Genomic DNA, 14,277 nt, shown 5'->3' with positions numbered 1-14,277 from the left:
GTCTGGGCCTTGGCGTCACCGACCGCGTCGGGTCAGCTACAAACAGCATCCGCCCCGGAAACGGTTCCGGGTGCGCAGGGCTCGGAGGTTGCGCTGTGCCCGCGCCTGTCCGGCGTACACTCCGGCGAGGAAAACGAAGGGGGCACCTCTAGCCGGGCAGCCTCGGCCCAGCAGAGGTTTGAGGCGCGAGGCTGTCTTTCTTGGGCGCAGAAGCAGCGGGGGCTGTGGACCGCCAGTCTCCTGGGAAGTCCTCTCGCCCAGGGAGACCCCCAGCAAACACGGGATCTCAGACGCGAGCCTTCCAACGACCCGTGCGAGGCCGGAGCCGTTCGTCGCCAGACCCCTGAGGCTGCAGGGAGCCCAAGCCCCAGGGATCGCTGGAGAGTGCGGCACATCCTACAGGCGCAGCGGGGGCGGGTGGTAGGCGTGGAGACGCTCCTATGGGACCGACTGGCCGAGCCATCTCTTCCCAGCAAGCCAACCCCCAACCAGAGGGTCGGGGTCCTTTCGGGCACTTTGGGTACTAACCCGCCGCCCGCACGCACGCGCTTCCCGGACGCAGGTTTCTAACAATCTCTGCTTTCGCGGCCCTGGCCTCTGTTTAAGTCTCCCCGCTTGCGTCGCGGTGCGTGCTGACCGCTTAGGCCCAGACTGCTGCAGGATCTGCGCCGCAGCGGCACGACTGGGCTGGGCCGGGCCAGGTCTGGCCAGGCTCCGGAAGGTGTGGAGTTGGCGAACACCCTCCTCCACCGCCACCCCCCGCCCAGTAGCCTCCTCCGCCCGGGCATCCAGAAGGTGGGGAATTGCGGCGCTACCATCCTTATTCTGGGCGGCTGACCTCTAAGTCAGAGTTGTGGGGAGCGCTGACCGGTTTTCCTAGTGTGGGTCATCCTCTGCAGGTAATTGAAGAGAACCCTGGAGATGGCACAGTGTCTCCAATTAAAATATTTTTCAGTGAGTGGAGATAGTGTGGAGCGGGATAGTGGAAATGATACAGAGCTCATCACCACCACTGCAGATTTGCTGGATGACCTTGGGCAAAACACTTACCTTTTCTGGGCCTCTGGTTCTTGGTTCACTATGAGGAGATTGAACTCATCTATGGATTTCAAATTCTCGCATGGAATACCCATGTTTCTTTATTTAAACAATAGTAGTTAAAGGTAGTTCTTTTCCTAGTTTGTGGAAATGCTTTAATTAGAAAATTTTTTGATATTTTTCTCCCGTATGACTCTTTCTCCTTTACTTAAAAAAATTATTTTACGTAGGCTCCGTATCTAGCATATGGAACTCAAGGGCTGGAACTCAGGATCTTGAGATCTAGAGTCACGTGCTCTAGGACAGAGCCAGTCAGGTGCCCCTCCCACGTGATTATTGTTGCTACCAGAATCTAACACAGGGTGTCTGATACTGTGCCAAATTTATTTAGCCCCTTTCAGTCCCAAGTGGCAAGTGGTGCCTAGTCCCTGTTGGAACAGAGGGGTAGGACTGGATGCCCTTTCATCATAGCCCCTCCAGGCTGCTCTATGAAGGTACTGTTCCATTAGTGAAATGTTAAGTCTCTGTTGTTGGTGTTCTGCTGGCCAGGGAACAACCTTGGAGACACTTGGGGTTAAATGTGTCTGACTATGAGGCACTGTGGATCTGTGATTGCTAAAAGCAAGTTTGGGATCAATTTAGGGTTGTCTACGTCTGACAGTTAAACGGAGTGCTCACTCTGGCTAAAACCTTACAAGCCTTTTCTTCAAAATTGTTCTCTCAGGGACTTGATTGGGTGTACAAAGGCTTAAAGTAAATACATGGTAATGCCTCTGTCTGATGGGCCTTATCTGTTTAGTGAAGAATTACCAAGTACACTCATGGAAGTAGAATTTAAGTTAAACTGTTCAGTACAATAGCCACTAGCCACATATGGTAATTGAGCACTTGAGATGTGGCTAGTCAGAATTGAGTAGGTGTAAAATATACACTGGATTTCAAAGACTTCGTAAAAAAAAAACAAAAAACAACAAAAAAAAAACCTCAGTATTTTGAAGGTTGAAATATTTCAAATATATTGTATTAAAAAATTTATTAAAATAGTTTCATTTGGGCGTGCCTGGGTGGCTCAGTGGGTTAAAGCCTCTGCCTTCAGCTCAGGTCACGGTCTCAGGGTCCTGGGATCGAGCCCCGAATCGGGCTCTCTGCTCAGCAGGGAGCCTGCTTCCTCCCTCTCTGCCTGCCTCTCTGCCTACTTGTGATCTCTGTCAAATAAATAAATAAAATCTTTTAAAAAAAATAGTTTCATTTGTTTCTTTTCACTTCTTAAATGTGGCTACTAGAGAATGTAATATTTATGTTAGGCATCATTGTCCTAGAATATAGAATATGGCTACCATGAGTGGAGTGTGCCTGGCTGGAGACTGACTGAAAACTCAGGCTTGGGTAAGGAGAAGGGTTACTGGGAGGAACTGGCACAGCCAGAGCCAAGGGTTTGGGGGAGGTATATATCCACAAAGAAAATGAAACTAATTTTAGGTGATAGAATAGAAATAAAGAGGTTCCAAAAAAAAAAAAAAAAAAAAAGGAAGAGGTTAGTTCCTCTTGTTCTGCCCTGCTCACACCTAAATAACACTTTTCTCTAAGGTCAGGGATCTTCTGAGCTAGAAAGACTAACCTGACTTAAGTGCAATATAAACTATGTCTTCATATCTGCCTCTATATTCCCAGCCTCCACCCAAATATGGTGAGCTTTTTCAGGGCAGAAGCCTTGCCTTTTATCTTTGTACCTGGAAACTGGGATATTGTAAAAACTGATCAATGTTTGTGGGGACCCAGAAAAGAGAAAGAGTGAATGGGAGGGGCTTACAAGGTCTTGTCAAAGAACCAGGTCCCTACATGGTTCCTTTTCTGCCCATGAGAAGGTAATGCTGAGCCCAAAGAACTATGGATGGGCTCTGAGGTACCAGAGTAGGCAGGAGAGGAGAGAGTTCTGACCTACAGTCTTCCTAGATCTCTAGACCACATCAGAGTTCTTTTTACAGGCAAGGTGGACTTAGCACCCAATCTTCCCTTAGTACCCACTCTTCCCCTCCCTTTTCCTTGCTTCCCTGTGACTGTTTTTCTACTTCTTTTTTAAGGAGTGACACAGGTCCAGGGGCACCCACCCACCCGGACTGGGCTCTCTCACTTCTTTGTGAGGCCTGAAAAATTCCCTGGTGAGGGATTTAAGTGTGGAAGTCAGAAGGTTAGGAAGCAGAAGGGACCAGTTTTATGTATGTGGGACCATGGTTTTGCCAGGTCTGTCTGCACCCCCTCACTCTCTTTCCCCTCCAGTGATCAAACAGCTTTCTGGATGTCCCCTTCTTATTTTTCCACCTTACCTGATCTGCTCAACACTTTCCCAGGCCGTGCCAGTCCAGAACAAATGGAGTCATGCACAGCATCAGTGATGATGGTTTCCTTGGATTGTGCCTGTTAGTGGTTATGGCAGGACACTACACAACACACACACGCACACAACCAGTTTCTTCCAGTTATTTCTGAACATACCCAGGAATGTCTTCTATGAGCCATCTCCTTTACCATGTGCCTGGCCAGGATGCTTCCTCCTACTTGACCTCCTTCCATGAGATTTTCTGTCCTCCACTTCCTGTAAAGCCATGTACATGTGCCATGCCATCACTTGCTGGTCCCCACCTTGATAACAATAACGTATAGGGCAAGAATACTGTCTGTTCCTAGAGATGGTCCCCCTATTGCTGATAAGTTACTGAAATCCCTAGAATACCAAAGTAACACAAGGTTTAGTACCAAAGCAGGGAGAATTTTAAAACTTTCTTTCAGAGGAATGCTAAATGAGTATGGTTGGTTTCCCAGTGTCCTAAGGTAACACTTGAGGAAAACAGTCCCTCCTCTCTAAACACTAAGATTTTCAAATACATGAAATACATTATTTATATTTATTTTTACCAATATTGTATATTTTAAAAAATTGAACCACCTTTTTCTTATCTTTTAGCTATCTCTTCTGGGATATATCTCCATAATAATACGCTTATAACTAGTTCTTGATTTTTCAGTTTGGTCTATTATTCTACTTCTTCTTACAAGAAATAGACTATGCATATATACTCTAATGCCCTCTTGTAAACACATATATTATTTCTCTATCCTTCAATGTATCTCTATCACCTTGGGTAAATAACCTCAATATATTATTATGACTGTATGTATTATTCATAGTTGGTTCCATTAGCATAATACTACATTTTGGTTTTTTGACTGAAATTAGCCATTGCCTCTTTTTCCATGCTTTAAGTGGCTAGCACTTAAGTATCTATAATTCATTTATCAAAAACTCTCAATACATTCAAACACATCAGGTAGCCTATCAGTTTATTTTTCAAACTGGAGACAACCTCCAGGAGTCTATCATTAGCCTTCATTCTGGATTAGTTGTTCTCTAAGCCTGCTGTACAGTTTTTGTCCTAGGATAATTTATCATTTCTTCTTTTCTACTTCTTTTATTCTGAAAGATTTCCATATTCCAAGTCTTCTTTTAAATTTTTACATTTAAATTATCCTGTCTTGGGGCACCTGGGTGGCTCAGTGGGTTAAAGCCTCTGCCTTCGGCTCAGGTCATGATCTCAGGGTCCTGGGATTGAGCCCTGCATCGGGCTCTCTGCTCGTCAGGGAACCTGCTTCCTCCTCTCTCTGCCTGTCTCTCTGCCTACTTATGATCTCTCTGTCAAATAAATAAATAAAATCTTAAAAAAAATAAATTATCCTGTCTTACATTTAATAGAGTACCTTCTTGTCCACCCTTCCCTCACCGTTTAAATAGCATTCTGTTCCATCGGGGTATGCAATATCTTATTTCTCTGAGAATATATTTTTTTTAAGATTTTATTTATTTATTTGACAGAGATCACAAGTAGACAGAGAGGCAGGCAGAGAGAGAGAGGGAAGCAGGCTCTCTGCTGAGCAGAGAGCCCGATGCGGGACTCGATCCCAAGACCCTGAGATCATGACCTGAGCCAAAGGCAGTGGTTTAACCCACTGAGCCACCCAGGCGCCCTCTCTGAGAATATTTCTAATGTTGTATTTCTTGAATTGTCTGTGTTGAGTTTTTCAGTCCTTGTTTCTGTCTTTTGTGTTAGAAACTTTTCTTAAATGTCTGGAGATCCTTGACTATCCATTCATATGTAAGAGTGTGTTTAAGAAGGAGAGCTGATTAGAAGCCCTACGTACATAACAATGCTTGTAATTAGGACACCCTGCAGTATTTTTTGAAATTCTGGTTGCAAACCCATTAGTGATCTGTGAAATAAATTAGTCAGTTACAACCAACCTTCTTCCCACCTGTCCCAAATGACAGAGTAGAATGGAAAATATTACATAACATATAAAAAATAATTTTGTGAGGGGTGCCTGGGTGGCTCAGTGGGTTAAAGCCTCTGCCTTCAGCTCAGGTCATGATCCCAGAGTCCTGGGATTGAGCCCCACGTCGGGCTCTCTGCTCAGCGGGGAGCCTGCTTCCTCCTCTCTCTCTTCCTGCCTCTCTGCCTACTTGTGATCTCTGTCTGTCAAATGAATAAATAAAATCGTTTAAAAAATTATTTTGTGAAACTTTGGTTTTATGCATGTACACATCATATATGCATATTAAATACTGAGTCAATCCCATAAAATGGGGATTTGTTGTTGGTGTTTTTTCAAAGACTTTGTAAAATTACCACGTAGTGTGCTCAAGGAGATCTCCAAGTATCAAAATAGGTGAGTTTTTCTCTTGGAAGGAGAGGTAAGTTTCTCTGGAGAAAAATTCCTCCAAACTTCTGCTTGCTAGTCTGGTAGCCAGTGTTCATTCATTAAAGTATTTGCTGAATACTTACATGCTAAACACTGTTCTCAGTACTGGGTATACATCAGTATATAAAAAGACAAAACTCCCTACCTTCTTGGAACTAAGATTCTAGAGGGGAAGACAGACAATAAACAAACATGTTAAGTTACACAATGGTAAGGTACTGTACTACAGTAACACAGTAACAGAAGGGAAAGCTGCATATATGCATACAGATTCCAATAAAGGGGTAGATATGGTGGGGGTGGTGATTGTTACAATTATTTCATGAATGAAATTGAAAGCAAAGTAATCATCTAAGAGTGAGAATGGGGAAAGAAGTGTTAGAAATTTGAGAAGTAAAGAAGGTATGAAATAACCTAGGACATAGCCCAGCAAACTACAGCTGGGGGCCAAATCCTGTTTTTATATCGCCTGCAAGCTAAGGATAATTTTTATACTTTTAAATGGTTGGGGGAAAAATAATGATGAATACTATATTGTGACACACAAAGATTACATAAAATTCAAATTCAACTCATTTACATTTTGCCTATGTACTTTCTGCTACAATGGCAGAGTAGATTAGTTGTGAAAAAGACTGCATGACATGCAAAGCCTAAAATACTTATTATCTGGCTCTTTACAGAAAAAGTTAGTGAAGCTCTGATCTAGGACAATGGGAAGGGGAATGACTAGGAAGATACAATGTTGGGCAGCAGTAAGGGCCCAAGAGATATGGACATGAATTTAAGGTAAGACCAATCACATTAATTTTCGACAAAGGAGGCAGGAATATGCAATGGGAAAAAGACAATCTCTTCAACAAATGGTGTTGGAAAGCTGGACAGCTACGTGCAAAAGAATGAAACTAGATCATTTTCTTACACCATACACAAAAATAAAACCGATTAAGGATCTAAATGTGAGACTTAAACCATAAAAATCTTAGAAGAGCGTACTGGCAGTAATTTCTCTGGCGTCAGCCATAACATCATTTTTCTAGACATGTCTCCTAAAGCAAGGGAAACAAAAGCAAAACTAAACTATCGGGACTACATCAAAACAAAAAGCTTCTGCACAGCGAAGGAAACAATTGACAAAACTATAAGACAACTTACCGAATGGGAGAAGATAATTGCAAATAACATATCCAATAAAGGGTTAGTATCCAAAATATATAAAGACTTATGCAAATCAGCACCAGTAAAACAATCCAATTAAAAATGGGCAGAAGACATGAATAGACATCTCTCCAAAGAAGACATACAGATGGTCAACAGACACATGAAAAGTTGCTCAACGTCACCCATCATCAATGAAATGCAAATCAAAACCACAATGAGATATCACCCCGTACCTGTCAGAATTGCTAAAATAACTCAAGAAACAAGTGTCGGCAAGGATGTGGAGAAAAAAACTCCTGTGCTCTGTTGGTGGGAATGCAAACTGGCACAGCTAATGTGGAAAACAGTATGCAGGTTCCTCAAAAAATTCAAAATAGAACTATCCTATGATCCAGTAATTGTACTACTGGGTATTTGCTCAAAGAATTAAAAAACAAATTTGAAGGATATATGCATTCCTCTGTTTACTGCAGGATTATTTACCATATCCAAAGTATGGAAGCAGTCCCAGTGTCCCATTGGCTGATGAATGGATAAAGATGGAGTATGGGGGCACCTGGGTGGCTCAGTGGATTAAGCCCCTCCCTTCGGCTCAGGTCATGATCTCAGGGTCCTGGGATCGAGCCCCACATCTGCCTCAGCATCCCTGCTGAGCGGAGAGCCTGCTTCCCCCTCTCTCTCTGCCTACTTGTGATCTCTCTCTGCCAAGTAAATAAATAAAATCTTTAAAAAAAAAAAAAGATGGAGTATGTACACACACACACACACAGGAATATTATTCAGTCATAAAAAAGAACAACACCTTGCCATTTGTGACAACATGGATAGATCTAGAGAGTATAAATGCTAAGCAAAATAAGACACTCAGACAAAAACAAATACCATGTGATTTCACTCATGTGGAATTTAATAAACAAAACAAATAAACAAAGGGGAAAAAAGATAGACAAACCAAAAACACACTTTTAACTGTAGAGAACAGATGGTTACCAGAAGGGTGGTAGGAGGGGGCTGGGTGAAATAGGTGAAGAGGATTTAAGAACACACTTATCTTGATGAGCATTGAGTAATATATGGAACTGTTAAGTCACTCTATTGTACACCTGAAACTAACATAACACTGTATGTTAGTTATACTTAAAATAAAAAAGGATAAAATACATTTAAAAAAATAAAGTAAGACCAATCAGCATGGTTACTGCACAAGTTTAGGCAAAGAGCTGGCTTTAACCAATATTGTGGTTTTGTGAAATGACAAAAAGAGAGGGTAAATGGAGTTAAAAGTATATGCAAGTGAATCATTATACTGACTGATCCTGGGATCTAAACTGGTTATGAAGTGAGGAGAGGAACTCAGGAAGGGTATGGACAATGAAAGGTGGTAGTCAAAAGAGTGTTGAAATCAAGTTACTAGGAGATGGCTGGAAGATAAAAGGTGGTGGTCAGACAGTGAGATACATCAGCCTGACATTATGGAGGGGTTAGTTTTGGGAACTAAGAAAATCAAAGGTATGACCATGGGAATGAATGCAGGAAATGGGAGAGGATAATATCAGTGGAAAACTGTTATTCAAGGAATATGTCAGGATGTTGAAAGGATTATCCACGTATGTAATTTAATCACCAAGAATTAAATCAGGAGTAGTGTTGTGGGGAGTGAAATGAGCCAAGAGCTAAACTTTTTGAGAAATGAGAGTGAATGACCCAGAGATTTTTATGGATGACAGCAATAATGAAGGGAAATAAGTGATACAATTTGATGGCATGAGACTCAAAGCTGGGGAGTTTTAAAGGAATACAAAGGGAGAAATGTCTGGAAACAGTGATAAGGAACAAGAAGAACACCTACTTCCAACTCTTAACCAGTAATAGGACTGTGGGAGGAAAAAAACCACCTGAGAGGGCTGCAGTGAAAGCATTGTCCTAAGAAAAGAGCCAGGGACAGAAGTGCCTGATGCTTCAGAATGCTCAACTTTAAATTCCCATTTTCAGTGAGATGCCTCCTCCCAGGTCCCAGCTGTTCTTGGTGACTGGGAAGCATCCTGGGAAGAGTGAGCCAGTCAGACATGTCTGACCCCTTAACAAAAGTCTTACTGACAACACCTGATTAAAAATGTGGACTGAAAATACAATTTCCTCCTGAAACACCACTGAAATGACAGCAAAGCAATATTAAATGATATAAATCAATGAGGAAAGAACATGGGAGAAAAGATAATAGCACTCAAGCACTGTCAACAAAATCTTTGAATCTGGCAGGTGAAAGACAAGCAACAACTGTTGGAGCAGTTCAAAGAAAGCAGAAACCTAATGGGGGGTGGGGGCTGAGGGCAGGGGGACAATAATAATAATAAGCAAGCACATATATACCACAGAACCCCAGAAAAGACTGAGTGAGGAGTCTAATTCAGTTTCTCCAGAGGACAAAAGAATGAACAAATGAATGAGTAAGAGGAGAGGATTTCAGGTCTAATTTACTTTACAGTCTTTCAAGTAATCTTCGTGTTTTTAGCCCTCTACCCTTACCCCTTTCTATTCAGATAACTGATGTCTCCAACTCCTCACTCAGTCTTTTCTGGTTCAGACAGATCTGAATCACAGTGGTGGAATCAACTTAGGCCGATGCTGGGATTCCTGCTTTGTTTTTGTTTCCCTTTAATCATCACTCTTTTCATTGCTGCCCTTCCCCTTACTCCTAACTCCCGAGCCTTACTATTTCTGAAATTCTACTCTCCATGGGGCATGCCCAGCTGTTCATACTCTCTAGCTATCCTTCCTCAGAGCTTAGCACTGGCCCCCTTCACACACCCCTGTGGTCTAATTGGTCTTCATGAGACCTGTTCACTTTAATATACTCCCCACTGGTTCAAATCTGGCACTCAGATATGTGGGGGAACAGTTTCTGTAGAACTTTCAAAATAGAGCAATTGCTTCTTCATATGATCAGACCCAGCACTGATCAAATTCTCATGTCCTTACCCATTTTCAAAATAAGTACAGCTCCCCAAGTACAAGGTCATCCAGTATATCCATGGAGCCCAGCAGTTCATAACAGAATCCCAAGACATTCCACCTTAGTTTGTCACATGATGAAAGCAAAGTTAAATTCCTATTACTTAAGCTCATAATACAAAGATTTCATTTCCCCCTTCCTTTACCCTCCAAGTCTCTCCTCTGGCACAAACACAAGTATCTCCGCTAGGTCAGCCATACTCCATTTTCCCAACCTGTTTCTCCTGTTTCAGGAAACTGGCATGGTTTGAGTAAGTCAACATCAAAGTACGTGATTTCCTTAGAGAGTTAACTTTTCTGTATTAATACAAATTTGGAGGCTACTCTGGCTCTAGTAAAAGCAATGCCAAGGGAATGCCTGGATGGCTCAGTCGTTAATTGTCTGCCTTTGGCTCAGATCATAATCCCAGGGTCCTGGGATCAAGCCCCACATCAGGCTCCCTGCTCAACCAGAGAGCCTGCTTCTCCCTCTCCCACTCCCCTGCTTGTGTTCGCTCTCTCACTGTCAAATAAATAAATAAAATCTTTAAAAAAGAAGCTAAAAAAAAAAAAAAGCAACACTAAGATCGAATTACCCTTTCTGATTTTGGTGGCGGTGATTTGCTGGTTAGAGGCACAGGTCTAGGAAAGAGCGTGAAAGAGTGGGCTGAAAAGAAAGAACAAAGCTTGTAGTCATCAGGCTACTTGAATGTTTGGACTGATCACTACTAAAAAAATCAGATAAAGACCCATTTTTCTCCATTTTGGCCAGATATCTGGCAGCCCCAGTCTTCCAGAACATACCACGACCCATGAATAAACTTGTATTTAAGAAAACAGTTATCACAGTGTCCATATGCTTGACACAATGTGAGAAACAGCTGCCAGTAGGTCACTGGCCAAACAAATAAGACAGCAGCATAGTATAATTCAGGATGCACTAATAATGGAAGGAAGAGGTGGCAGCTGACAGAGGAGTTCAAACTATAATAAAAACTAGTTTGTCTCTGCTTTCTGATTCCAAGAGACCCTTCAACCCTTCCAATCTGGGTAAAGAAGATCATAACTCAAGGCCAAATTAATGAGTTTGTTTGTAGTGATGGCAGTGAGTCAATAAGAAACTACATTTGGTTTACAATGCCATTTAATAAAGATGTCCTAAATAATCAAAGAATTCTGGCATTAGAAATTACTTTGGAGGGACACCTGGGTGGCTCAGTTGGTTAAGCCACTGCCTTCGGCTCAGGTCATGATCCTGGAGTCCTGGGCTGGAGTCCCACATCGGGCTCCTTGCTTGGTGGGGAGCCTGCTTCTCTCTCTGCCTCTGCCTGCCATTCTGCCTGCTTGGGCTCTCTCTCTCTCTCTCTCTGACAAATAAAGAAATAAAATCTTTAAAAAAAAAGAAAGGAAGAAATTATTTTGGATGCTGTGAAATGTGTAAGCCTGATGATTCACAGACCTGTACCCCGGGGGCAAATAATACATTATAAGTTAATAAAAATTTTTTTAAAAATAAAATTATGCATTAATGAAAAGCCTTTAAAAAAAAAGAAATTACTTTGGGGGTCTCTTTATTCCACCTTCTATCGAATGCCAAAATCTTTCACAATATTGTTAGGAAATGATCATCCCACCTTTCACTTCCAGTGAAAGAAAATTTAGAGATAATTCATTTAATTCATTTTGCTAAATAGTTGTACCTTGATACCACTCTGAGCCTTAGCTTTTCCTTCTGCAAAACTATGACCAATACTACCTTCTTTGCAGGCATTCTCATAGGCCCTGGTTTACAATAGATGCTTCTCTCCAGTTGAGCCCAGGATATGTATGCCTCTCTGCAATCTCCACCTACTGGAAATGCTTGCCTTCTGGTGCCAGAAAGAATATTTTCCATGACAGCTCTGAAGACAAGAATCATGTTATCATTGTCCTTTTCTAGATGCTCCACAAATTGTAAAAATGTCTCTATCTTACAAATGACAACTACATACAGAGTCCTTAATACTTTTTTTTAACACCACACAAGCTTTATTTGTACAATCTGTAAGATTTCTAAATCTGTCAGTCCTTAATACTTTTATACTCCTTAACTAAACACCAACATCATCTTGACATAAACTTTTGTTAATCCAAGCTCTCCCCCACTGTATAAGAGCAATCGATTTTTTAAAAATGAAAGTCAAAATGTATTTTTTAACTCTTTTAAAACTTAATTTTCTTTATTTCATTTTATGAAGATGATCATGAATCTTGATTCAGTCCCTCATTATTTAAGGTTGGGTAAGTCTTTTTAATTTTTTATGTATTTTTTCATTTTAAATATTTTAAAAAAGAGTTTATTTGAGAGAAAGAGATCGTACGTGTGTACAAGTTGGGGAGGGGCAGAGGGAGAAGCAGACTCCTCACTGAGTGTGGAGCCTGATGCAGGGCTGGATCCCAGAACCCTGAGATCATGACCTGAGCCAAAGTCAGATGCTTACTGAGCCACCCAGGAACCCCCAATTTTTTATATTTAGAATAAATGGACAAAAACAAGACAAAATCTTTTGAGGTGGAATGGTAGTACCATCTAAGTAGTAGTGGAATTGTAATTCTAAATTGTGATAAGCATTGTCATAGCTAAAGAATGTTTCCTGTTGACTCTTTAATCTTACTGTTTCAATATTAAAATATTAATACTTAAAAATTTCTATCACCTGTAAAATGTATTTATTTGAAATGTCATTTAGGCAATGGCTTTAACTATATATTAAGGCTCATTCAATAGTTCTTCCCCTTCTGAAACCTGTCTTATTTGTTTGAACTAAATAAATATGTCCATTTCTAGAAAACTATTCTCTTAGACACTGCTGACCTACCATAAAAGATTGTTGTCATGTACTGTTAAATCTTTAAGTAACTACCACATGCCAACCACTTCACAATCGATACTGTGTAGCAAGTACTATCATCACATGTTTTATAGACTGAAAAACCAAGCTCAGAGAGGTTCACTGATATGACCAAAGACATATACCCAATAAGAGATTGCTGAAGGACTAGTAGCAATGGAAGAAATGAGGACCTCAAAGCCTTGTGTTCAGAGGACCCTATGAGAGAAACACTGATGCAATTAGGCTGTGCCTGGGCTCCCTCACCTTCCAGGGGCCCTGACACAGAGACTTTGTCAGACAAGCACACAGAAGGGAAGATTTCACTTTATTGTTACATCAATCTCACAAATAAACCCAACACAGCCAGAAACACTGAGCAGGTAGAAGTGCCAATGTAGAGGACTGGCAACAGAAGGAGGAAAGAATCCAGTTCATCTCCTCCATGTTTCCAGCCTGGAAAGATATTTCTATTACACAAAAGTCAGGGCATCTGACACAGTAAGTGATCCATTCTACAGACACTTTAGCTAAGGAATAGAAAATCTTACCAGGTGGGGTCTGTGCAAGGCAAGGAAATAGAAAAGTCAGAAAACATTTTTTCCTCATATAACTCTGGCACAGATATACCAAATAACAAAAAGAGTATTTTTCGAACTTCCTGTATTTGTGATGGACATCTAACAAGGAATGAGAGGGGTACTAGTTCTATAGGCTTACTTCCTGCTACTGCCTGTCTTCAGAATACAGTGTGGCTAGACACTTTCTTCCCCAATTCTGAGTCAGAGGCGCCAGAGATAATTTTCTAGGATTCTGGGAAGAACTAACCTTACCTTTTCACCTTGCCAGCCCCTGAAAGGTAGATCAGGCACTCCCTCATGAATATCAAGGAGATATGGGCTATCAGAACAATCAACTTGGCAGCATTTAAAGATTAATGAAGCTCAAGACTTCCCATAGTTGTCTTTAGACATTTTTAGGTACCTTTGTCAAGCCTGGGGTTTAAAGTACAATTATTTGGCTAGTGAATTCAAATGATCTGACTGCAGAGAGTGAGATTATGATACCATAAGCTCAGATCACCCCAACTGTTTCTACTCCAAAATTGGAAATTCAGTGACAGATTCTCAGAAGTCAAAAAGATCACTAAAGTTCATCTAATCATCCCTCTGATGCCAAAGAATCCTGAATTCAAAGGGCAGAATTAGTCACATCTTTCCAACACCTAAGAATTCCTGGCTTCACCTCATCTACACGGAATCCAAATAAGGATAAGCCAGGCCCAGGAACTTCCAACATGCCTTACTTGTGGCCAAGAGTCAAGGCTTAGAGTAGAATTTTCAGCCTCAGGAGGAAGGGGTGAAGTATTTCAACTCAGCCTTAGGATAAGGAGCAGGCCAAATTGGTGCCATGATAGGTAGAGGAGGAGAGTGGAGAGGCCTCAGTGGAAAGGCACAGACCCCCC

Source organism: Martes martes (genome assembly GCF_963455335.1).
Source record: "Martes martes genome assembly, chromosome: 10".
NCBI classification, from domain to species: Eukaryota; Metazoa; Chordata; class Mammalia; order Carnivora; family Mustelidae; genus Martes; species Martes martes.
Note: the sequence above shows the minus strand (reverse complement) of the source record.